Below are 25,805 nucleotides of genomic sequence, written 5' to 3'. Positions count from 1 at the left end.
AATGTGATTGAGATGAAAGGGAGGAGAGATGAGGTGGGTCATGTGATGAACATTTACACAGATCATCCTCTATAAAAATATCCTTCTCACTCTTTATCCTCAAAGAAAGAAAGACGCCTTTAGTCCGTCATGAAGAAGCTCTACGAGTGTCTGTGGATCTCTCTGGGTAAAGTACAAAATACACGCCTCTGCTATTTTATCAGATGTTCAGAGATGTGACTGTTTTCTAGTTCAGTTTCTTGTGCTTTAGTGCAAATTAACAGCAAGATGTAGCATCAAACTAAGCATTCTATATCAGATACGGTGTTCCTTTAGTTTTTTTCATGGTTGTTTGTCATTCTTCATTTTGTCATCATGCATTTCACGAGTTCGCACTTACGTATAATTAATCATAGTAACGGTAAAAAGTAAGCGTGTTTGGCGAGCTGTCAGGGAGAGGGCTCGGAACTAGGTGGACTACCGAGTCCAGAGTTTTTCCTCTTGTCCGTGAAAGCGGACAGGACTCGGTGTCCACCCGATCCCTGAGTGCCCCGAGAGGGGATAGTAGAACTAGGAGGAATGGAGATTGGGGTGGTGGAGGATGCTCGAAACGAGATATCGAGGTAAGAAGCTTGTGCGAATTTATAGTAGGCTTCTCTTGCTCTGGTTGGATAATTGCGTGATTAGGAAACGAGAAGCCAGCCGCGTTAATTATCAGTGCGTGCTCCTCCCGAAATTTGTTTATAGCTAAACATCATTTCACGAGTTCGCACTTACGTATAATTAATCATAGTAACGGTAAAAAGTAAGCGTGTTTGGCGAGCTGTCAGGGAGAGGGCTCGGAACTAGGTGGACTACCGAGTCCAGAGTTTTCCTCTTGTCCGTGAAAGCGGACAGGACTCGTGTCCGACCCGATCCCTGAGTGCCCCCAAAAAGCCAATTAAGACAGCAGCCGAAACACGTAAGCGCCCCCCAAAAAAGCTACTGGCTTAGCTAGAAAGGAGGAAGAGCATGGATATGTTAGTTGAAATTGGAATGGTATTAGGATGATATTATGTAGGTGTAGGAGAGTGGGCATGGAAATGTTGTGGCGTCTCTAGCGGGAGTGGTCCACGGCGGTGGGTGCAGTACTCCGGCTAGAGCGGTCCACTGTATTAGCAGCATGTGTGAACGACCGTCTCGGCGGGAGCTGTCCACGGCGGTGGGTGCAAAGCTCCGGCTTTTGTGGTCTGCTGCTAAAGGCAGTGGGTGCGAGTGAGCGTCTCTTACAGGAGCGGTCCACGGCGGTGGGTGCAGGGCTCGGCTTTGAGCGGTCCACTGTAATAGCAGCATATGTGAACGACCGCTCTGGCAGGAGCTGTCCACGGCGGTGGGTGCAGAGCTCCGGCTTTTGCGGTCTGCTGCTAAAAGCAGTGGGTGCATGTGAGCGTCTCTTGCGGGAGCGGTCCACGGCGGTGGGTGCAATGCTCCAGCTTAGAGCGGTCCACTGTAATAGCAGCATGTGTGAACGACCGTCGCTGGCGGGAGCTGTCCACGGCGGTGGGTGCAAAGCTCCGACTTTTGCGGTCTGCTGCTAGAAGCAGTGGAGTGCGAGTGAGCGCTCTCTAGCGGGAGCGGTCCACGGCGGTGGGTGCAATGCTCGGCCTTAGAGCAGTCCACTGTAATAGCAGCATGTGTGAACGACCGTCGCTGGTGGGAGCTGTCCACGGCGGTGGGTGCAGAGCTCCGGCTTTTGCGGTCTGCTGCTAGAAGCAGTGGGTGCGAGTGTGCGTCTCTGGCGGGGCGGTCCACGGCGCGGTGGGTGCAATGCTCCTGCCTGTGTTGGCCACTGCGGTGGCAAGTTTTGTATACCATCATCTACGGCGGAGCGGTCCACGGCGGTGGGTGCAATGCTCCTGCCTGTGTTGGCCACTGCGGTGGCGGGTTTTGTATACCATCATCTACGGGCGGGAGCGGTCCACGGCGGTGGGTGCAATGCTCCTGCCTGTGTTGGCCACTGCGGTGGCAGGTTTTGTATAATGTCATTTACAGTGGGAGCGGTCCACAGCGGTGGGTGCAATGCTCCTGCCTGTGTTGGCCACTGCGGTGGCGGGTTTGTATATTGTCGTGTACAGCGGGAGCGGTCCACGTCCGGTGGGTGCAATGCTCTCCTACCTGTGTTGGCCACCGCGTGGCGGGTTTGTATATTGTCGTTATCTGGCGGAGCGGTCCACGGCGGTGGGTGCAATGCTCCTGCCTGTGTTGGCATGAGCGGTGGCGGGTTTGTATGTTGTCATGTACAGCGGGAGCGGTCCACGGCGGTGGGTGCAATGCTCCTGCTTGCAGTCTGCTACTGAAGGCAGTGGGTGCGTGTGAGCGTCTCTAGTGGGAGTGGTCCACGGGCGGTGGGTGCAGTACTCCGGCTAGAGCAGTCCACTGTAATAACAGCATGTGTGCACGACCGTCGCTGGCGGAGCTGTCCACGGCGGTGGGTGCAAAGTCTCCGGCTTTGCGGTCTGCTGCTAAAAGCAGTGGGTGCGCGAGTGTGCGTCTCTAGCGGAGCGGTCCACGGCGGTGGGTGCAGAGCTCCGGCTTAGAGCAGTCCACTGTAATAGCAGCATGTGTGAACGACCGTCGCTGGCGGGAGCTGTCCACGGCGGTGGGTGCAAAGCTCCGACTTTTGCGGTCTGCTGCTAGAAGCAGTGGGTGCGAGTGTGCGTCTCTAGCGGGAGCGGTCCACGGCGGTGGGTGCAGGGCTCCGGCTTAGAGCAGTCCACTGTAATAGCAGCTTGTGTGAATGACCGTCTCTGGCGGGAGCTGCCCACGGCGGTGGGTGCAGAGCTCCGGCTTTGCGGTCTGCTGCTAGAAGCAGTGGGTGCAAGTGTGCGTCTCTGGCGGGAGTGGACCACGGCGGTGGGTGCAATGCTCCTGCCTGCGTTGGCCACTGTGGTGGCAAGTTTGTATACCGTCATCTGGCGCGGGAGCGGTCCACGGCGGTGGGTGCAATGCTCCTGCCTGTGTTGGCCACTGCGGTGGCGGGTTTGTATACCATCATCTACGGCGGGAGCGGTCCACAGCGGTGGGTGCAATGCTCCTGCCTGTGTTGGCCACTGCGGTGGCGGGTTTTGTATGCCGTCATCTACGGCGGGAGCGGTCCACGGCGGTGGGTGCAATGCTCCTGCCTGTGTTGGCCACTGCGGTGGCAGGTTTTGTATACCGTCATCTACAGCGGGAGCGGTCCACGGCAGTGGGTGCAATGCTCCTGCCTGTGTTGGCCACTGCGGTGGCGGGTTTGTATATTGACGTGTACAGCGGGAGCGGTCCATGGCGGTGGGTGCAATGCTCCTGCCTGTGTTGGCCACTGTGGTGGCAGGTTTTGTGTGCTATTGTGTACGGCGGAGCGGTCCACGGCGGTGGGTGCAATGCTCCTGCCTGTGTTGGCCACTGCGGTGGCAGGTTTGTATACCATGATCTACTGCGGGAGCGGTCCACGACGGTGGGTGCAATGCTCCAGCCTGTGTTGGCCACTGCGGTGGCAGGTTTTGTATACTGTCGTGAACAGCGGGAGCGGTCCATGGCGGTGGGTGCAGTACTCTAGCTAGAGTGGTCCGCTGTTAAGGCGGTGGGAGTGTATTAGCATCTCACGGCGGAGCGGTCCACGGCGGTGGGTGCAGTGCTCCTGCTTGTGTTGGCCACTGCGGTGGCAGGTTTGTATAGGGTCATCTACGGCGGGAGTGGTCCATGGCGGTGGGTGCGATGCTCCTGCTTGAGCTGGCCACTGCAGTGGTGAATTTTGTATATGGTCGTTTGCTGCGGAGCGGTCCACGGCGGTGGATGCGATGTCCTGCTTGGCATTGCCACTCCTGTGGCAGATTTTGTATACGAACGTCTATAGCGGAGTGGTCCATGGCGGTGGGTGCGATGCTCCTGCTTGAGCTGGCCACTGCAGTGGCGACCTTTGTATGTGGTCGCTTGCTGCGGAGCGGTCACGGCGGTGGATGCGATGCTCCTGCTTGGCATTGCCACTCCTGTGGCAGATTTTGTATACGAACGTCTATAGCGGGAGCTGACCAGGGCGGTGGGTGCAATGTTCCTGCTTGGTATGTCCACTGTGGTGGCAGATTTTGAATATGGCTGTTTATAGCGGGAGCCGTCCAGGGCGGTGGGTGCGATGTTCCTGCTTGGTGTGGCCGCTGCGGTGGCGGATTTTGTATTTGGTCGTATACAGCGAGAGCTGGCCGTTGTAGAAGGAGTGATGCCGTGCCTTGGGTGATCCCCTGCGGGGGTGGTAGGTTTGGAGTTCTGTTGGGACTGGTTAGGGTCTGGAGGGCTTTTTTGATGAGTGATTGGTCTGAACGAATGTAGCTTTTGTATGCGTTAGAAGACCAGCGGCCGAGGGTTTGGATTTGCTGTTGGGAGAGACCTTTCTCTGCTGCAGTGGTGGCTGCCCCTATTCTGAAGGAATGTGTGGAGAAATTTTTTTTTTTGATGGGATTCCGGAGTAAGATAGGACTGATTTGAGGTGCTTTTGAAACCAGAATCGAGATACGGGGTGGTTGGAATCATCTGTGAACAGAGGGTCGAGTGGAGTTTTAGTTTGGGATTTCCTGTATTGGAGGAAAGCTAGAAGTGTTTGAAGGGAAAAGTAGGAGTTTGGAGGTTAAAAATATATATGAAATGCCCATTTTTGGTCTGGTCCGTTTTACTTTGTTTGATGAAAAAGGATACGGTTTCGTGGTCTACGATAGATAGGTCGGAAATAGTGGGGTGAATATTTGGGTCGAATCTGGAGTTGACTGTAAATTCTGAACATCTGAGGAAACCGAAAAAGGCCAGAATGAACATTGCATCGAGAGTGCGAGCAGTATGGATAGAAGAGTAGCCTCTGCGGAGGGTGGATATGCATTTTGAGAGAATTTCGAGGGTGATGGGCATCCTTGAGTCGGATCGGGAGGGATGCCTTCTTTGGATGCCCTTGATTAAAAGTGAAGTCTGAGCATTGGTTATTTGAGGTGAGGCGATGCCGTGGATGAGTTTATGGAAAAATTGGATACCACTCAAGTAGCCCTTAATAGAACTGACTTGCAGGTTTTTTGAGGTGTTAAGAAAGGAGATGAAAGAAGTGATGGATAGCAGGGAAAAATCAGGGAATTGAGGTTATACCTTGCCTGGAAAGATTTAAAGCATTTCCAAGCGGTCAGGTAAGATTGCAGGGTTCTGTGAAAAACTGCTTGTAGGATTGAGTCGAGGGAGGCTTCGAGGAGGGACCTTAAAGGATGGTTCGCTGGAATATTAGTTGTGAAAAGAGAAGCACCTGGGTTGCATAGGGTTCTGCTTCTGGTGCCAGCATCCTGGATTTCTGCAAGGATCTGTGCTTTGATGGAATTGGGGACGGGGTGGGGTCGGTGCATGTGCATTTGAGGGCATAGGAAGAGGGTTAGCAGTGGATACTGAGAAAGGGTGGTGGGCAATGGGAGAGTTGGCGGGGGTAACTCATGGGAGCTACTTGTGGGGGTGGGTTGGAGCTCACGGCGGCTATGGCAGGGGATCTAGGGGAAAAGAGTGGAAAAGATAGGGAGGTAAAGAAGAATAGGTGTGTGAAGATGGTGGGGGTCTTGAACCTGGGTTCAGACTGGTAGCAGAAAAATAGGGGAGGAGGAGGAATAGGAGGTGGTACGGCTGGGATCGTCAGTGGAGGCATCTGTGTGCCTGTGCTGGCACCTATGGCTGGCTGGGCTGTGGGAACAGAAATGGACGAGTTAGGTCCTGGAGGAATAGGAGAAACTTGAGGCTGGTAAATAACGGACAGTGGATTGGGGGGGGCTGGTTGCCAGGCATGGTCGGGAGAGACTTGGGCAGAGTACTGTTGTTGTGGGTTCAACTGATCCAATGAACAGAGTGGGTACAGGCTAGGCTGATGGCTTGTGGGGCTGGAGCCGTGGTGCTTGCTGCGTGGGTTGTTTGCTGGAAACTGGAGGAAGAGCTGCTGGTGTTTGGGTCCTGGGCTTTGCTAGCAGTAGCTGGGAGCCTTCTGCCGCCTCCTGGTGGGCGGAGGCTTAATACGGGTGCAGATGCTGACTTCTCGGGTCTTCCCCTGGGAGAATTACAGCTTCTTCTAGTTGTTTCCTTTCTTTTGGCTGGAGGAGAAATGTTTGGCGAAGCTGCGCCTGTTTGATAAGTCGAGTACAGCGAGAGAAGCTCGGCTTTGTTAGCGGGCGGGAGAACGGAATGTTCGCGTTTGCAGTGCTTGACGCAGCCGGAATTGTCCATTTTGTTGCGGATGGAGCGGAAGAAAAGGCTGCGCGGTAGGGAGAAGCTGGGGAAGCTTGAGGACGTCTGGCAGGTGGAGGCGAACGTGATCTTAATCGCGTTGGCGAAAGGATAGTCACTCGCGTTAGTTTTCTGCCTCTGGGCGAAGCCGCGCTTTCGTTGAAGTTCCGGCGGGCGTTAGCGTGCTTGCTCAGCGGAGTCGTGGAGGGCCTCGGTGTCCTCGATTTCGTAGGTTTCTGGCGATTGGTCTTGTTCGGACATGCTGGATACCATGCTCGGAAACGAGATATCGAGGTAAGAAGCTTGTGCGAATTTATAGTAGGCTTCTCTTGCTCTGGTTGGATAATTGCGTGATTAGGAAACGAGAAGCCAGCCGCGTTAATTATCAGTGCGTGCTCCTCCCGAAATTTGTTTATAGCTAAACATCATATTTTGCTACATTTCTTACCATATTTGTAGAAAAGTTTCTTTCCTTTGCTCTATAAAAAAAAATCTAGTGTTGAGTCTTTGCTCATTTGTGTATGTAAATGATTTGATAATCTGCACCTGTGTTTAAAAATCATGACAGCCTGCTAGTGATTGTACAGGGGTTTCGCCTTAGATTTACATAATCCACACAAATTCATTGCTTTACTGAACTATTCATTAAAGAGGTTTTTTACCAAACTTTGTAAAACAAAAAATCCTTTATGGATTTATTATTTAGATCCATTTAGTCTACTGAACAGCCTGCAATATCTCTCTTCCTCTCTCTCTCTTATTCACACACACACACACACACACACACACACACACACACTAAATATTACTTGCTAGCTGCTCATAAGATAAGACAATAAAAATGATAATAATAATCACAGCAGCTCTATAAAAACACTCACACTTTATTTTCCAAGTAGTATATGGACTATTTTCTAAATTTTTAAAAGAATTATTTTGCTCAGAAACACTGCATTTATTCGTACAGTAAAACAGTGTATACTTGATTCAAGAAGTGGGTCTCAAAAATGGCCAGAAATATTATTTTTCTGACTTAAAGTTAACTTGCTTTGCTTGTACAGTCAAAAATGTTTAGTGTTAAGTAAATATTTTAAATTGATTGTTTTGTAATTGATTATTTTTTTCTTTGAAACGCTAGACAAATCTGTAAAATGCGTGTTTTGGCTTGTCATTTATGTGATCGTGCGGGGAAAAAGGCAAAATAAATGCAATACGCCAAAACGCTGGGAATTTATACATACTTGAGTTGCCAGGTTACTGATGCACATATAAACGCATTAGGTCTATATTGATTATTGGCTTTATGGTGAGCGTGCAAACATGCCTAATGAGAGATTGAGGTCATTTTTAGGTGAAATAAAACCACCCAAAAATGATCACAATTTGAAAAAGAAAGAAATTTATTTTTTACTTTGTACTTATAGACGTTGTGACCAAAGCCATTAAGTTTGAGATCAATGCAATAACGCGTTATTTTCAGTTCGACCCGAACATAATAAAAGGGTTAACTTCAGAAGAGATGTTCTCATCTACAGTATAATTCAAATGAACATTTCATTTAAATAATCTCTGAAGTTCATTTGAATCTTGTTGTTCTCACAGGGTTTTTATCAATTCAAGAAACAGCCAATGGAACAGACGGTAAGAAAGTATTTAATTGTATTTTTTTTTTTTGCAAAATACCTCACGTTGCAAAATACCTCACGTTGCCAAACACCGTCAGTCCAGACGACAAAGCCTGTTTAAGGACATACTTAGCAACTGTCCCTGCGTTCGTTTCTGAAACCTCAAAACACTTCTGACATCGATGAGAATGAATAAATGAGAACAAAACACTTGAAAAGCTCTGGGACTCTAGGGCTGTGTAACACAACACTGCTCTGCTTTACCGCAGAGATTTGCATGATAATCAAATTATTAATTGCACAGCCTTACTGTCGGCCATAATGCTCTTTTCAGAGAACGCCGCTTTGGCGCAACACAAGCCAGTCGTCCACCTGGGATTCGCTCTGGTCTTCTAGCAATGCTGTTGATGGGTCACGTACCACATGTTCACACACGATCTCGCAGACCGAGCCGTGGTGGAGAGTGGATCTACTGAATGAATACCAAGTGAAAAGTGTGGCCATCACTAACAGAGATAGTTATGACGTTTCAGTAAGAATAAACTGGGCGGTGATTCGTGTTGGGTACGCCCCCAACGACATTTACGGCAACGCTGTGTGAGTATTTTGTTTGTTTTTGATGATGATGATGATGATGTTTCTCTTTGTCTACAGCTCTCAGTCTCTGTCTGCAGATGTGCTGTAATTTCTACCATTGCACCCGGAGCCACCGCCAGCTTCTCCTGCGGCGGACTCGAGGGATGTTACGTGATCGTTCATATTCCTGGAGATCAGAAAATTCTCTCTCTTTGCGAGGTTGAAGTATACGGGAATGTGCTTGGCAAGTCACCGCTTTTGAGCACCTTTCAATGTGTAATATGTCATTCAAAATATAAATATGTACATTGATAGCTAAATGTGAAAAAGCGAGCCATTGCACAACTTTTTGCATGCAGTTGGATCATGCTTTGCTCTTCATTGTTATTACTGGCATATTATCAAAGTGCCTAATTCTGTCCTTTGGTAATATTTCTATTCAAAATCATGATTCTTTGGTTCATAAAGTAAAGCGTGGCAAAACATATTTGAATTAATCAGTAAACATGTACATTCATCAATTTAGCAGACACTTTTATCCAAAGAAACTTGGACAATGGAAGCAATTGGCCAGCGCTATAACAAATCTCATTTATAAAAGTTGTTTCAACAGTGTTTAACATTTAAACAATTCTTTTGAAATTGCAAATACGGTAATTAAAGTGTAATCAACTCTGCTAATCCCATTTTAGCAAAATGCAAAATCTTTGTGAGGAAAAAAAGCATGGAAACTAAGGTGGCATGCATTCAGCTGCTTGGTATGTCATCCGCTGTATGCTGCATAGCAGTGAAGACTTCATAGATAAAGTATATAAATTGTTATATATAAGTTGCACATCGAAATGGTAGTTGTTTAACTCCAAAACTACCCAACATTTAAAAAATAACCCCAAAAATGACCCACCAGTGCTACATTTTTACACACTTCACAGTAGGAGCATCCTGGCCATATTACATGTTGTATTACATATTTCTTCACCTATCTTCAAGGAAACTGGGCATCAAGAGGAACTGCTCTACAGTCATCGCGTTCTGCGGACTGGTTCGCTGAAAAGGCTATTGATGGTAATCGAGGTCTCCAGCTGTTTTACCCGTCATGCTCCTCAACCCTTAATCAGTCTAACCCATGGTGGAGGGTGGATATGTGTGACGGTCTTGCCTGGGCGGCCTCTGCAATGCTTTGTGAACTCTGCACAATGGAGACAGTGTGTGTAAATAGGGTTTCGCACATTCGTTGAGAATAAACCATTCCACAGCAATGCTTCGTTAACTCTGCTCTGTTTATTCGAAAACAGCTCTTTCAATTCTGTTTCTTGAATTCTTTTTAACTTTGTGATCGTATAGTGTTTGTTTTAGATGTTAACAATTTTTTTTATACGTGACACATTTTCAATTACTTATAAAGCACATGAGTAGAGATCCTAAATATAATACAGAGCAATACAATTAAACCGTATTATAAGTGAAACATCCCCACCTAGCGGAGAATTTGAGCAACACATTTTGAATCAAATAATTTAACAACTTTTAACAACATATTCAACAACATACCTGCACAATGGAGACAGTGTGTGTAAATAGGGTTTCGCACATTCGTTGAGAATAAACCATTCTACATAAAACACAACACACAAACAGATTACAATCGGCCTCGTAATATAATGTCATTATAACTCGACATTAAGCAACGCACTCGACGCCAAACATAACTTAACAGAGTCTCAACATGTTCATTGAGAGATAACGTCACTATAAAGCAAATATTTGTGTGATTTGAACACTTATTAATGGTAATTCTCAGACCGCGACACACGCAACTTACCCACAGCAATGCTTCGTTAACTCTGCTGTGGGCGGTCCCTACTCCACACGCTAAATTACATCCTGCACTGGGTAGATGGCGCTGTCCCCATTTATGCAGTAATTTTACATTTGCACTCCGTTACATGCACCCCTAAAATTATGCTAAACTGGGGAAGCGCCTATACAGTTAGAGAGCTTAACACCACAAGAACCAGAGAAAGGTAACAAAAAGCAAGACAAGAAAATAGTTGTGAGAATGTCCTTGAAACACTTCAGTGTGAATGTCAATTACAAAATTCCTCCATAGGAAGTGTGCAAGTATGGACTGGTACCAAAATCCATGCAAAACACAGACTGAAGAGATGCCCTAAACACCTCTCTTTATATACACTATTCAAGGATTGAGAAGTCAACTTCTTAAGAAAGATCTCAGCTCAAAAATTACAATTCAACTTGTAACCATGAAAATTACCCATGAAAAGGTTTTTCACCACATCAAAAGAGAAATTACTGAAGGTGATGAATCATGCACAAACTGATTATTCATCTCACAGATCAATCTTTGTGGAGGTTTAATGGTCCTACCAGCCCTAGTTCTAATTGTGTCTGTGGGAATGAGTTCTGGTTGAGTGCAAATTACAGGGTCAACTGTATCCAGAACAGGGTTATTGTCTACTTGTGAAGGTGGAAAACTGGCATAGTCGAAGAGTGCTGTGAGGAACCCTGGCCTAACTCTTCATCAGGGACTAGTTTGTCATCCAACACATGTTGAAGGTCACTTCCCTGTTCAGTGGATACTGAGCTGTTACAGGTATCAGAGTCTGCTTTCGAATTGGAATTCTGAACATCCAAAGAACACTGAACTCCGGACAAGGCACTTGAGTTACTGTCATTTTCGGGGCAGTTGGGCTGATCAGACTGCATAACCCAGTGAGCCGTTCTTGTATCATTGTCAGGATGATCAGGCAAGTCTGAGGTCAAATCAGTTGAATGAGATGGTAAATCAACTTCATCGTTGTACAGAAAGTTAACAGGTAGTAAAAGGTTCCTGTGCACAATCTTTTCTCTGTCCGTTTCTGTGTCTTTTATCCGATAGACATTTATTGGTGATCTCACAGACATCACTTCGTAGAGGTTTGACTCCCACTTATCTGCGATTTTTCTTTTTCCACGCTCTCCACGATTCGCCAAAAGGACTCTGTCACCGACAGTCAAAGGTGATCCTTTTACTTTCCGATTGTAGATTCTTGCATGACGAGCTTGCTCAGTAGAACTGTGCTTCTGTGCAATTTTTGCAGCTTCGCCGAGGTCACATTTAAGCTTGGATACGAAATCTGAATACTTCACAACAGTATCATCTCTGAGAACATGCTGGAACATCACATCGATGGGAAGATGTGGGACTCTCCCGAACATTAAATAGAAAGGCGCAAAGCCTGTGGTCTCGTGAACGGTGCAGTTATAACAGAAAGTCAGCATCTGCAAAGACTGTGGCCACTTGGCTTTGGACTGAAGAGGTAAGGATCTTATCATGTTCCCTAAGGTTCTGTTGAAGCGCCCGTGATTCCGCCTCCCATTGGGTGGTAGGGGTGGTGTGTGATTTCTTAACACCTGCCATATCCAGCAACTCCTTCATCAATTTGCTCTCAAAGCTCGGGCCTTGAACCGAATGCACACGCATCGGGAATCCGTAAACACAGAAGAGACCGCTCCATAATCGATGAGCAACCTGCTTTGCGGACTGGTTCTTACAGGAAAAGCGTAGGCCATTTTGGTGAAATGGTCTGTTGCTACAAGAACATCCACGCTCCTGTTATCACCCTGCTCCGCTGTCCAGAAATCGATGCAGATGAGTTCCATCGGCTCAGAGGTGTGAATGTTCTCAAGAGGTGCACGATCTCTTGGTTCAGGGTCTTGCCTACGAGACACCGCATACAGTTTTTCACATAATTTGCTATGTCGCGTTGCATGCCTGTCCAGAAAAACCTTTGTCTGGCCAACGAGTGTCCTGGAGCGACCTTGATGACCAGCCGCATCATGCAGACCATGAAGCACTTGTTGTTTCAGAGTATCTGGAACGACGAATTGATACAGCTTTTTGTTCATATGATTGTCTCTTTTAACTCTGAAAAGCATGCCATCTCTGATGTTAAGTTTATTCCAATGCCTAAGAAGCCTTATGACAGGACGAGGCTCATTAGCACGCTCATGTTTGTCAGGCGTCTGTGTCGTTGAACATAAAAGAGAGCTCTGCTTACAGTGTCATCCTGTTCTTGTGCAGCTGACAGAGTGCTTGCAGTGAGTGCCGTAGTCTGGTCCATATTGAAGAAGTGTGAATGGATTCCACGCCCATCATCTGTCCTACACCGCCAGAACAATGTGCGTCCAATACTGCAGCTACATCCTGTGAACTCAAAGCACCTGGGGACGTTAGACATTGGCCACTAACTCCAGCTGTATCAGAGGGATCATCAGCAGAACTTAATGCTTGACAGTTTGTGGTAAGACGGAAAGAATCTTGGACGACTTGATCTACAACTCCATTAACCTGATTGAGCAAAGAGTGGTAAGGTTCTGTGACAAGTCGATGACTTACACTTGACTGGACGAAAGGCCCTGCTCAGGCGCCAGCGACAAATGTTCTTAGAGCCAGGTACGTATTTAAGGTCAAAGCTGAAAGAGGCTAATTTAGCAACCCAGCGTTGCTCACATGCATCAAGGCGTGGCTTGGTGAGTATGTAAGTGAGGGATTATTGTCCGTCCAAGCTGTAAAATGACGGCCCTTCAACCAATAATGGAACTTGTCGCATATCGCCCACTTGAGCGCAAGGAATTCTAGCCTGTGAGCCGGGTAATTCATCTGGGAACGAGACAACGTCTTGCTAGCAAATGCCACGGGCCTAGCTATAGTGCCACCTCAGGAATCTGAGAAACAACAGCTCCCAAGCCACAAACGAGGCATCTATAGATAATATGAATTCACGGTTAAAGTCAGGGTGTGCTAGCGTTACGCTTGTGAGAAGATCCTCTTTCAAGGTGTCAAATGAATCCTGGCATTTGTCAGTCCAGTCTGTAGGTGCGAGCTTGGTGCACATAGCTTTTGAGCTAAGCTTCCTTCTCCTCCTCTAGAGCCTCTCGTGTCAGTCTTTGAGATGAGATCGAATAAAGGCTTGGCTTTGGCAGAACATCGCTCTATAAAATGTTGGTAGTATAATACCATGCCTAAGAAAGATCTAATTTTCTTGTGGCACGGAGTAGCTCCATCAGAATCCATCAAGTTAACTGCTTTAACATCTGTGATGGCCTTTATTTTCCCAGGGTCTGTTTTGACGCCATCTTCACAAATGACATGGCCAAGAAACTTAACAGATTTTCTCAAGAAATGGCACTTTTTAGGAGATAGCTTGAGATTGTGGGCTTTGAGTCTTGAAAACACCATCTCCAGCCTTTCAAGAGCAACCTGCTCGTTGGGGGCAAAGACCATGAGATCATCGAGATAACAAAGTAAGCTTGTGAAGTTCTTATCACCAAAGATTGACATCATCATGCATGAATGTAGCTGGACTGTTGCAAAGGCCTTGGGGCATCCTGTTATATTCATGCAGCCCAAATGGTGAAGAGAAAGCAGTATATTTCCTATCGTCCTCATGCAAAGGAACATTATAGAAGCCTGAGGTAAGGTCCATAGTCGAGAAGTAAGCGCTTTCCTCCAAGAGCAGCTAAAGCGCCTGACTGGTGTGGCAGAGGATGGGCATCTTTACAGTCCTGGCGTTCAGCCATCGAAAGCCAGTACAAATCCTCAAATCACCGTTCTTTTCCACACCAGGACGAGGGGAGGCGTACTCACTGTTTGATTTTCTGATTATTCCTTTCTCTTCCATTTCATCCAGCGCTACTCTCAGCTTTTCATAATGTCCAGGCGGTACACGACGGTAGGGGAGGCGAAAGGGTCTGTCGTCGATTAGGCGGATCCGATGTACAAAATCTTTGGCTTCGCCACAGTCCATTTTGTTCCTCGAAAATATGGACTCATATTTCTTCACAAGATGGAGTAATTTCATCTTCCATGTTGAAGGCACTTCACAAGCTGTTAGATCCAAGTCGTTCAATCCCAAATCATTCAAGGTCTGTACCATCTCATCTTCAGATTCCTGGGAGCCATCATCATGTTGAAAGTGTTGAACTTGAGACTTAATATAGTCACTCTCTGGGAGATCTTCAACAGCGATGCAAGGAGAAACATCCGCAATCTTTGCATTTCTTCTCAATGTCAACACACTGTTTGTGGGATTTATAACTTTCACAGGTATCCAGCCGTCACCCCATAAAGGTGTAATGACTCGACCCACCATGATCTGCTTAGGGCCACATTTGGATTGGGTAGGCTCCACCAATACTGTACTACCCACAGACATCACAGAGTTGACGGGAAGCTTGCCCCATACAAGGTGTTCAGTTTGGAGTTGAAGTGTGACACTGTGCTTGAGTTTAACAGTACCAACTTTCTCAGGTACGCGATCACCTCTCCATTGCTGTGTATTGACAGCAAGGAAATGAACTCTAAACACTCCTTTTGTCCATTACTGCTTGGTAGTGAAATCAATTTCCAGTAGTCATCCGTATTTTTCAGAATAGTCAGCAGGCTCTTGATGACGTTGCTGCCCAAGATCATCTCATCAGTCTGGCCTGGAACAATCAGCACAGGTACTATCATTTTACATCCGTAGACACAGATGGACAAATCATACATTGCCGTTGGTGTGACACGATGACCACCACATCCAATAATCACAACATCATCGGCAAAACTCTTTGACAATGTAGAAGCACTTGCTAGCAGCTTAGCTTCAGCTGCCTCACTGAGAGTGCACGCCATTGAGCCACTGTCGAGTAATGCAGTGAAAGACGGACCATTTTCCACAGATACAGCAGTGTAGAATAACGAATCGGCTCTCTAGGAACTCGTTGTATCCCTTGAAATACAGCTGTTTTCTCAGGTGAGACACTGGATTTGTTCTTCTCAAAAATAGACTCATAATCTTGTGTGGCAAACATTGAGGATTATCAGTTTGGTCTGCACTAACCTCCTTTACGCACAGACCTGTCAGTTTTCCTGATGAGGCTGAGGTGACCGCCTCCACCTAGGGCAGGACCGTCTGGAATGACCTGGTGACTGACACTGAAAGCATAGCCGATGCTCACGACAATGAGTTAAGGCAGAGTGGGAAGCGCCGTCGCAGATAGAACATGGCAAGGCATCAAAACCTTCAATCCTAGGAAGTCTGCTGTAAGGCTGCTGTTTAGGACGGGACTGAGTTCTGTTAGTATTGGTTAGCAGGACCTTTTCAAGCATGTCGATGACCTTTTCAAGAGCAGATAAATCTGACTTTTCTGTTGTTCGCACATTGAAGGAGCAGGCGCTGGAACTGAATTAACATCAATCTTGTTAACCAAACTCTTTCACTGTGGCTGCGATGCACTGTACTGGTGGCTTTGAACGATAAGTCAGATTGATAGTCATTAAGGACGGCCTGAACTTCATGGGCTGACCACTTGTCAATCGGCTTGGATCTGAAGGTCAAGGCTAAGTCTTTACTTGGGCAGTGTCTGATAAACATGTGAACTATTTCCACATGGGGCTTGTCAAGTGTTTTACCTTGCTCTCGCAGGCATTCAGAGGCAACATCCGCTGCTTTGTTGAGTCTCAACCAGTAGTCGTATGGGTTTTCATCCTCTTCAGGTAAGGTAGTATAAAAGTCGGCAAGAGGAACTGGAGAGTAATGATTAGAGCTGAAATGTTTGGCGGGCAGGCTGTAAACGGAATTTGGGCAGACAGCAATTGCAGAATCACAATTTCTGATCCAGAACTTGACTACATCTTTTGCTTTACCACGAAGGTGTACTAGGATTTCTTCCACATGTTCATCAGCACTCATACTGCTCTTTTTAACAAATGTCTTCATGAGATCCTCCCATTCCTCAATTACAATCGTGTCAGAGCTATCCTCTGAAGGAAGGCGGCTCCTTGACTTTCCTGTGCTGAATCACTTGGTTTTGAGACACATTTAACATGCTTGAAGGTTGAGTAGTCCTATCATCAGTGTGCTGTTTACTTGGTGTGTCAGTGTCTAAGCTTATAAGGACTGAGATGAGACATAATGTTGTCTGCTAATTGTTGGCCAATCTGATGAACAATTGAAGTCATCTGCCCTAACATGTCATGCACGCTATCACTGTTACGTGTTGAAGCGCAGGCTGCTCTGTGATTGACATCTGACTGTGTGTCATCATACTCTCTGCCAGGCCTACAACTATCGTTAGCACTGGGACTGTTCATTGAAAAGGGAATTGGAAACCCTAAAACCCCTCTACCTCTGCCTACTGGACCAGGAGTACATTGGTCAGGTAAAACCGTTTACTATTACTCATCATAGGCAGCAAAGTTTTCAAAAAAAAAAAAAAAAAAAAAAAAAAGAGTACATACACATGCAAAAATTAATTCAATATAGATGAGCAGAGCAAGAAGCCAAAAAGGATAAAGCGAGTGAGTCCCTTGATTTCAAAGGCTGTGGACTGATGATGAACTGTTCCAACGATGATGAATGCTTAAAGTCCGTAAGAGTCAACACGGTGATCACGCTCAGCTTGCTTGAAGACACGACCCACGGCAACACAGCGGCATCACAACTTCACGGCACCAATGTGACGGTCTTGCCTGGGCGGCCTCTGCAATGCTTTGTGAACTCTGCACAATGGAGACAGTGTGTGTAAATAGGGTTTCGCACATTCTGCTGAGAATAAACCATTCCACAGCAATGCTTCGTTAACTCTGCTCTGTTTATTCGAAAACAGCTCTTTCAATTCTGTTTCTTGAATTCTTTTTAACTTTGTGATCGTATAGTGTTTGTTTTAGATGTTAACAATTTTTTTATACGTGACACATTTTCAATTACTTATAAAGCACATGAGTAGAGATCCTAAATATAATACAGAGCAATACAATTAAACCGTATTATAAGTGAAACATCCCCACCTAGCGGAGAATTTGAGCAACACATTTTGAATCAAATAATTTAACAACTTTTAACAACATATTCAACAACATACCTGCACAATGGAGACAGTGTGTGTAAATAGGGTTTCGCACATTCGCTGAGAATAAACCATTCTACATAAAACACAACACACAAACAGATTACAATCGGCCTCGTAATATAATGTCATTATAACTCGACATTAAGCAACGCACTCGACGCCAAACATAACTTAACAGAGTCTCAACATGTTCATTGAGAGATAACGTCACTATAAAGCAAATATTTGTGTGATTTGAACACTTATTAATGGTAATTCTCAGACCGCGACACACGTGCAACTTACCCACAGCAATGCTTCGTTAACTCTGCTGTGGGCGGTCCCTACTCCACACGCTAAATTACATCCTGCACCGGGTAGATGGCGCTGTCCCCATTTATGCAGTAATTTTACATTTGCACTCCGTTACATATGCAACAAATTTACAAAGTTAGCAGAGCGGTCATCACTAACAGACTAGACTGCTGTCCAGAACAAATAAACGGAGCTGAGATTCGCATCGGGAACTCTTTGGAGAACAACGGCAACAACAACCCCATGTGAGGAACTTGAGGTTGAAAGAGCATGAGAAATCAATCACATGAAGGACTGACGCTTCATCTCTCTCTCTGTAGATGTGCTGTTATTGCTGCTATTCCAGCAGCTGAGTCCTACAGCTTCTCATGTAACGGGATGGAGGGACATTACGTGAATCTGATCATTCCTGGAGACATGAAGACACTCACTCTGTGTGAGGTGGAGGTTTTCGGAAAAGGTATACTGTCTCTTTACTGTTCAATTAACAAAAGTGGTGAGGAACACTATTACCGTTTTGCTGAATGCCAGCTCAGCTAATAATGTCTCTTTGTCTGGTTCACAAATTGTTTTTATGCGTATGTTGGTTTTATATGGACGTTTGAACGTTTATTCCTAGGTCCCGTTTTAAAAAGATCAATCGTAAGAATGATGTTTAACTCCAGAGAGGATTTGACTGACCCAAAAATGAAAGAAAACTTAATTATGCGGGTAAGAGAAAGACAGAATACAGGTATGTCTCCTATAGAAGCAGTAAAGGGACCAAATGCTCACACAACAGGAGTAGGTCTACATTCGGTCATCTGTTTTTAACTGTAAAAAACGTTTTTGCTGCTTGATACTGTAAATCATTGTGTGTAATTGTATTGTTTTAATTATGAACAGTTTGCAGTGTAACCATTTTCTGCACGTTGTTATCTTTCTCAATAGAAACAAAGACGACAAAATGAGCTTCTCTGATACTTCTTATGAAATTGATTTTATTATAATTGCTACTAGTATTGTAAAAAGTGCAAGATTCTTATTTGTATTCAGATATGTGTTGGCCTTGGTAAAATACAGGACAAATCACATCCTGTGTTGATTTGATACAGCATCACGGTACAGTTAATATTATAAAATTTAACTAAACCGCCAGCATCTTCAATGACTCGTCTTAATCTTAACCATTGAATCATTGACTCAGATGATTCAAAATTCAAAAAACTGAATCATTTATGCTCTGTGTGTTGATTATGCACGATTGTTCTGCTGTCATTGCATAATGTTGCATTCGTTATGATTCCTCCACCAGCCGCGTGAGCCTCATTGGCATTACCTTATTGCTCATCTGAAACTGTTTTTTTTTTTAATGCAAATTAATCATTTAATAAGGTTTGACCCCAGCCTCTTGCTGTCATTACAGAGCTGTCACCACAGGAACAAACATGACAACAATCAGTATAGTTTGTAATAAACACACGCACACACGCACACACACACACACACACACACACACACACACACACACACACACACACACACACCTGGCGCCAAAAGGGTCATGTTCTGATCTAAATGCTTTTGCATCAATGTGTTATTTTCAGCTGGGATCCGCTCTGGCTGACAGAGGACTCACGAACGTGACTCTGAGTTGGATTCAAAGCCCCAAACAGGTGATTCAGAAGGTGAACGCTCCTAAACGTGAGTCTGTTCTGCAAAATAACTTATAAGTTGGACGAATGTTAATGGTTATAAAAATGTGAAATAAGCTTTTTTTTTTTCCCAGGTTGCATTAAAGTGCTGTGATGTACTGGAAAGATCAACGTTGCTTCATAATTACTTATTTATAAAGGATTTATAAAGGTTGTGTATCACTGAGCACAGGATATTCTCTATATATGCTCCAGAACGGATGACATCGTGGAAGATAATTCTTCAACTAAGAATGTTTTTAATTGATTAGTTTTCTATTGATTTGTGTGATTTATCTTTTGTTGAATTTATTGTTTGCCGTTTTAGCATTGTTGTGTTTTTAAGTAAGCTTTTATGCACAGAAAGTAATTTTTAAAGGCTCTATATAAAATGAATGGATTATTTTTATTTGTGTTTATTTAATGAAATATGAGTGACCTCTGCTGGCCATATGTTTAACTTTGAGAGCACTCCCTTCCTGTGTAATGAACTTCTCATGCGGAGATACGACGACGGTGGAAGACTTTCAAAACTAATTGCAAAAGCCCTTATTAAATGAAGACATAAATAGATCAGGACCGCACAATTAATCGATTTCATAAATCACAATTACAGATGCCACAATTATGTAATCAAGTGGCAATTAATCAATTATTCAAAGCCTTCTTATGGTATTCTCCATTCTTAAGATGCTTTTTATTCTTTTGGTTATCATAACAGGTTTTTTTCCATTGTTGTATTTTAGTATACAGTAATATAGCATTATAATTTTGCTTTTTTTATTATTTATTTAAAGAATAAAACAATCCAATGTATAATTAACATTTAATGCTTAATACTATACTAATAGAGTTGATATTTATTTATTATTATTTGTAGCCCTGAATACATGAACAACATCTTTATTATTTTATGAAAAAGTGCTTCAAAATAAAATGACATTCATGGGATCTTGATAATGCATAGGCTCCTGAAAGTAAGTGTTTTTAGAGTTCTGTACAGTAACCGATCACAAAAGATTAATGAATGTTAACGGTTTTAAAATGTTTAATTTTTTTTTTTTTAATGCATTAAAGTACTGTGATATACTGGTACGTATCAAATTGGTTAACATTTTTTCGTAATTATTTATTTACAATGTGAAGCCTCTTTGGAAATTCCTAAAACATTTATTTACAGATTTAAATTAGATTTTAAAACCAAGATTATGATAATTTCAAACTTCAGTATACAAACATATTAATTTCGCTCTTTAGCTCTAATATAATACTAAAGCTACTAGCAGATCACTTTGCCAGATCTATTAACATGAGTTAGTGACTGATGCCTAAACTTTACGAGCATTGAGAAGTTATGAATATAAGCAAACAAGTTCTCTCCACTGTAAACAATGGTTGGGTCACAGTAATAATTTTTACATAATTTGAATAAAGTAAAATTGCAACCCACAAGCAAACATCAATAAAACCATATTATATAACCATGTAACTTTATAAACATTAATCAATGTTCTTAACAGATTAGCCTATATATTTACATTTTGTTGAAAAGATGTGATCGCATATAACTTATTTACTCTTTACAAAAGTTAACAGTGTAAACAAGGAACGTTTTCATTCTTAAACAGCACTTTAAAATGAAAACGCACTATCCTTAGCGGGACATGCAGTGTTCGATGTGTTGACTGGACATTTATTTTGCGTTAAAACTAGTGTTTTTGTAACGTGTTATGAGCTTAATAAATAGACTGCACATTGCGGCATGTTCCGAAACATTTGCATTTTGTGTTTTCTTCAGTTTTATTCCCATCAGTCATTTCACTAATCACACGCTCACCAGATCACTCAGACACACGCTACTAGCCTTCCTTTTGCCCACCGCCGAGTGTCACTGTAAACGATAGCTACTGTACAAAGCCATTCACAGCTTCAAAGTCTAGTCATAGTTTTGCCTAGTCTTGTTCTCCAGTGTTCTGATCTCTGCCTGATTTTTGGATTATTGCTTGTGTATCTGGATTCACTCCTGCCTGCCGTCTTGGACCTTGTTTGGACCATTGCTCGTTTCCCTGGATGATCGCTCTGTCTCACCTCATTGGATCATGTTTGCTGTGGACTGAACCTTGCTTGTTTTTTTGGATTGTTCTCTGGTTTCACCTATCTGCTTGTTTGCCTGATTTCTGATTTCTGATAGTCTGCCTCAGGATTCCACTCCTCCAGCCTCCGGCCCCACCTGAGTACAACGACCTTCCTGATCCCCATCTTCAGTCACTGGTGCCATTTTCCTCCTGCGTCACTCTGTCTGCACGGTCACCTGAACACATGCTGTGGTGTCCAGCCAAGACTCCTGACTCGCCCTGGAGGCCTCCTGTGACTCTTCTGCATATCAGCCTCCAGGGCATCCACCCTCACTTTCAGTGTGTTATACGGCGCGAGTCGTGCCTAGGGGGATGTTACATGTGTGTCATGTCTGATGTTGCACCCTGCCTTTCTGTTTGCCCATATTTGGTCCTTCCTCTTCCTGTCCATGGTGTTGTGATTATTAGTTAATTAGTCCCTTCCTGTTTTGTCGTCTGCTCACCTGTTTCTGTTCTCCCAATTATGTCTTTGTGTTCTTTTTGTGTTCTCCCATGTCGGTCCTTAATGTTATTCAATCTACTACATGTGTTGATGCTGAGTTCCTGTATAAAAGCAATCCCTTTTGTTCAATCTTTTGTTGGGACGATTTACTACAGCCACGATACGTGACAATTAAATTAGTAATATGAATTTGACAAAGATCAGAATATTTCAAACTGAAAGTTTTAAACACACTAGATGAAGTGTATATCTACAGTATATTATTAAAATTAAAATCTGATTGAATTAATTCAATCATTATTCCTTGTACAACCACTGACTTAACATCTCAAAGATAAAAAAAAAAGGCAATACATGTAATTTGTGAGGAACAAATAATTGCATACCACTCAGGATGTGCAATTATGAAAACACAATTGAGAAAGAACAACATTCAAATCAAAGATGGCGCAGGATCAAAGATAACTGTCAAAAACTAAAAGCCTTTGTAGGGCTAATGATGAAACTGCTTTAGTGGATCAACTTATGTTTTTGGACTTAAGTGTTTGTTCCTTCGATATACGTCACATTTCATCAACCGTCAGACACTTAGCTTCTTTCCAAGGAAAAAAAAAAAAGAGACATTATTTACATAGGCAAAATAACTGTATGCCTAGTCAAATTAACAGCACAAGGTCATAGGGGCAAGAAATATTTGTAGAAATAAGCAATTAAGGTTTGTGTACAGATTGTTGTAGGTGTGGTGGAGCTTGGAATTGAAGAATGTAAAAAAGAAAACCTGGTAGTTCTTAAAGCCCAAGACGCCAGCGCAGACACAGTCTTAGTGCACTTTCTTACATGTTAGTGCTCTCCTGAAGTCGTAAGAAGTTTTGGAACATTTACATTAAAATTTACATTCATGTTTTTAGGAACGTGCTTTCTAAGCAAATGACTTAAAATCAATGTGAATAAGAAAGACACGTAATGTTTTGCAACAGATGCAAACCATTTTTAATTGCTATTCTAGCACCTAACGCTAATATTCCAGTTGCGTTTCTAACAGCTTTGTGTCTTTTAGAAGATCCTTTCCTCACGTCGTGCCATGTAGTGACAGGCAGCCTTCATGCAGAAACAAAATGCAAAGTCTTTGAGATGGAATAAATTAAAAGTGGCCGGGCGACAGTCATGTCAACCACTTCTGTGGTACTGTTATGACTAGATTTTACTTTATGTTTTAGCTTAATGGAATTACTCCTCATTTTCACTGACACAGGTTAGGATGACATTATCTGAACAATTGAAGAATAAAATAAATGCAGAGCTTGATGTAGTTCAGGAGGACATGAGGTGATAAAGACAGCTGTTAAAAATCAATCCAGTTTGAGGGTAGAAATTGATCATATTCATATTCAGTCATATTCAAAAACAAAGTATTTCTAAGTGTGTATGTGCATGTAAACCTTTTTTTTTTTGACAGATCTGAGAGAAAAATGGGCGGAGAAGCAGGATCATGTGACTCTGATAAGAAATTTAAACTGATGCGTTTCTTCCAGGAACAACATTTATTCAAACACCCTCAAATGAAGGCAGAAAAAACAACCTGAAATCAACATGAGAGCTTTCTACAAGAGTCTCTTGTTTTTACTGGGTAAGTGTGTATTTTCTGTGTTAATCTACTATAAAATAATAATTAAAAAAACAATTAAATTCATTAAATACTGAGCATCATTCTGTGTTTTCCCTTTTAAGGGTTTTTCTCGGTTCGAACAAAGGCAGAAATAGAAGGTGGGATTTAAATTCAGAAATTTTTGTGAATTAACTCTTTTATATCTTTTATGAATGCTGCTGTAATGTTCTGGGCTCTACGGTATAAATATGGAACAAATGAAATGTAAATAACAATGCACTTAAAGTTTAAAAAATAAAGCAGGTTTAAAAAAATCAGTCATATAGAAATACAGCTGGGCCTAAAATTTTTAATTCTGGTTCATTCTTTACATCGAAGTCAAAGAGAAATCACAAAATAACACACGCTGAAATCACCCAGACTGATTCCTTCAGATAATCCCATTTCTAAGTGAATATACTGTGTTGTAAAAGTATCTGTAAAAATATCTGTAATGTCATTTTGGATAATTTTAACTTTTTTTTTTCTGAATGATACAGCAAAATCATAAATAAATGTCACTGTAAATAAGGTTTTTCACTGAACATATTCCAGTAAACGTATCGGGCGTGGGGAACAGCCATTCAGTCATCAGATAATGCCGACTGGTATGCCTGGAAGGCTGTGGATGGGTCGAACTCCACCTGCTCTCATACAACGTCACAGACCGACCCGTGGTGGAAGCTGGACCTGATGAAGACCTACAGGGTGAACAGAGTGACCCTCACTAACAGACTGAGCTGCTGTGAAGAGAGGATAAACGGGCGAGATCCGGATCGGAAACAATTCTACAGCTCTTTTCAGCAACCCATTGTGAGTCTCTCCGATATATTATCATATGCAGATTATATTCAGCTGGTCATCATTACATCAATCACAAGCGTTGTGATTATTGCAACAGAATTCACAAAGATCAGGCTTCCTTGGAAAGCATTCAAAACCAAAACACATTTTTAAATAAATAATCCCAAACTTGAATTTTACTTCGGTTCCACACAGGTGGCATTTTTCTATAGTCCGGGCACTCCAACGTTGTCATAGCCAAGGTGGTTAACGTTTGTGATGTTACAAAATTCGATGACATAGATTTTTTTGTTCTATCTGTCTCCAGATGTGCTGTAGTTTCTTCTATTCCAGCGGGAACTACCTCCAACTACTCGTGCAATGGGATGGAGGGACGCTATGTTATTGTGGACATTCCTGGAGAATTAAGGATTCTCAGTCTCTGTGAAGTGGTAGTCTACGTGATTGGTAATTCAAAGCTACTTAGCAATCTGGTCTTGTCCTCTGAGGTGCTGTAGATATGGTTGCATAAGTGAAAAGATGTCCCTTGAAGATTCATTGATCAGTTCAAATGCATTCTTAGATTCATGTAAACCCTCTGAAACACTATTAAATATAACATATGCTGATGCTGAAAACCTTTTATTGACACTGTCGTCTTGCAGGTAATTTGGCAACAGGAAAACCGTCACGCAGTCGTCAACCTATGGAACCTGGATTGCTGAGCAGGCCATTGATTTAAATCCAAATTTCATGCAGCCGTGGTCAGCATGTTCCTCAACCAATTTTCAGACTGACCCATGGTGGAGGCTTGATCTGGGCTCTGTGTACAGAGTTAATAGAGTCGTCGTCACAAACAGACTAGACTGCTGTTCAGAACGAATAAACGGAGCTGAGATTCACATCGGAAACTCTTTGGAGAACAACGGCAACAACAACCCCATGTGAGATCCTCTTTCAGTGACTTCATATCCATAAACAACCCCTGAAACACACACATGAAGTCTGAATGAGGTTTTCTCCATCTCTCTTTAGATGTGCTGTGATTCCTAGTATTCCAGCTGATGCTTCCTCCACCTTCACATGTAACGGTATGGAGGGTCAATACATCAATCTGTTCATTCCTGGAGATTCAAAGATCCTTGCTCTTTGTGAGGTGGAGGTCTATGGAGAAGGTGAGAGCAAACAAGCAGGTTTAGTGTTTTGAAAACTATTGTGAAACTATTAACCAATTCTCAATCATTAATATATAGCAATTTATATGTAAAATAAAAAACATTTTACAGTCGCATACACTTACCTTTCAGTAATTTGCAGAGTAAAATTCATTTGCGTTTGACACTAAATCATAACCTTTTGCTGAAACTGCATGTAATATCTTCATGGGGAGAAAACTAGTTCACACAGCAGTGAAGGAAGAAAACATAAAAAATGTCCATAGACGTTACACAAATGCATTTTATGTTTTTAATATCTGCATTTAGCGCCCACCCCCCTCCATCCCCC

At 43.4% G+C, this 25,805-nt stretch overlaps 1 protein-coding gene and 1 long non-coding RNA gene across 2 annotated transcripts in view; both read left to right on the top strand.

Moving 5' to 3' along the window:
* The window catches only part of LOC122349004, a 495,348-nt gene that overhangs the window by 49,426 nt on the left and 420,117 nt on the right, over positions 1–25,805 (top strand). The gene's annotated exons all lie outside the window — the stretch shown is intronic.
* LOC122349058 lies at positions 18,241–20,208 on the top strand. The gene is made up of 3 exons (XR_006251412.1): positions 18,241–18,332; positions 19,208–19,304; positions 19,390–20,208. It is a non-coding gene; the product is annotated as an uncharacterized LOC122349058 (long non-coding RNA).

Source organism: Puntigrus tetrazona, chromosome 7 (genome assembly GCF_018831695.1).
Source record: "Puntigrus tetrazona isolate hp1 chromosome 7, ASM1883169v1, whole genome shotgun sequence".
In the NCBI taxonomy this organism is placed as follows: domain Eukaryota; kingdom Metazoa; phylum Chordata; class Actinopteri; order Cypriniformes; family Cyprinidae; genus Puntigrus; species Puntigrus tetrazona.
This window is presented reverse-complemented; position numbering and strand designations above follow the sequence as displayed.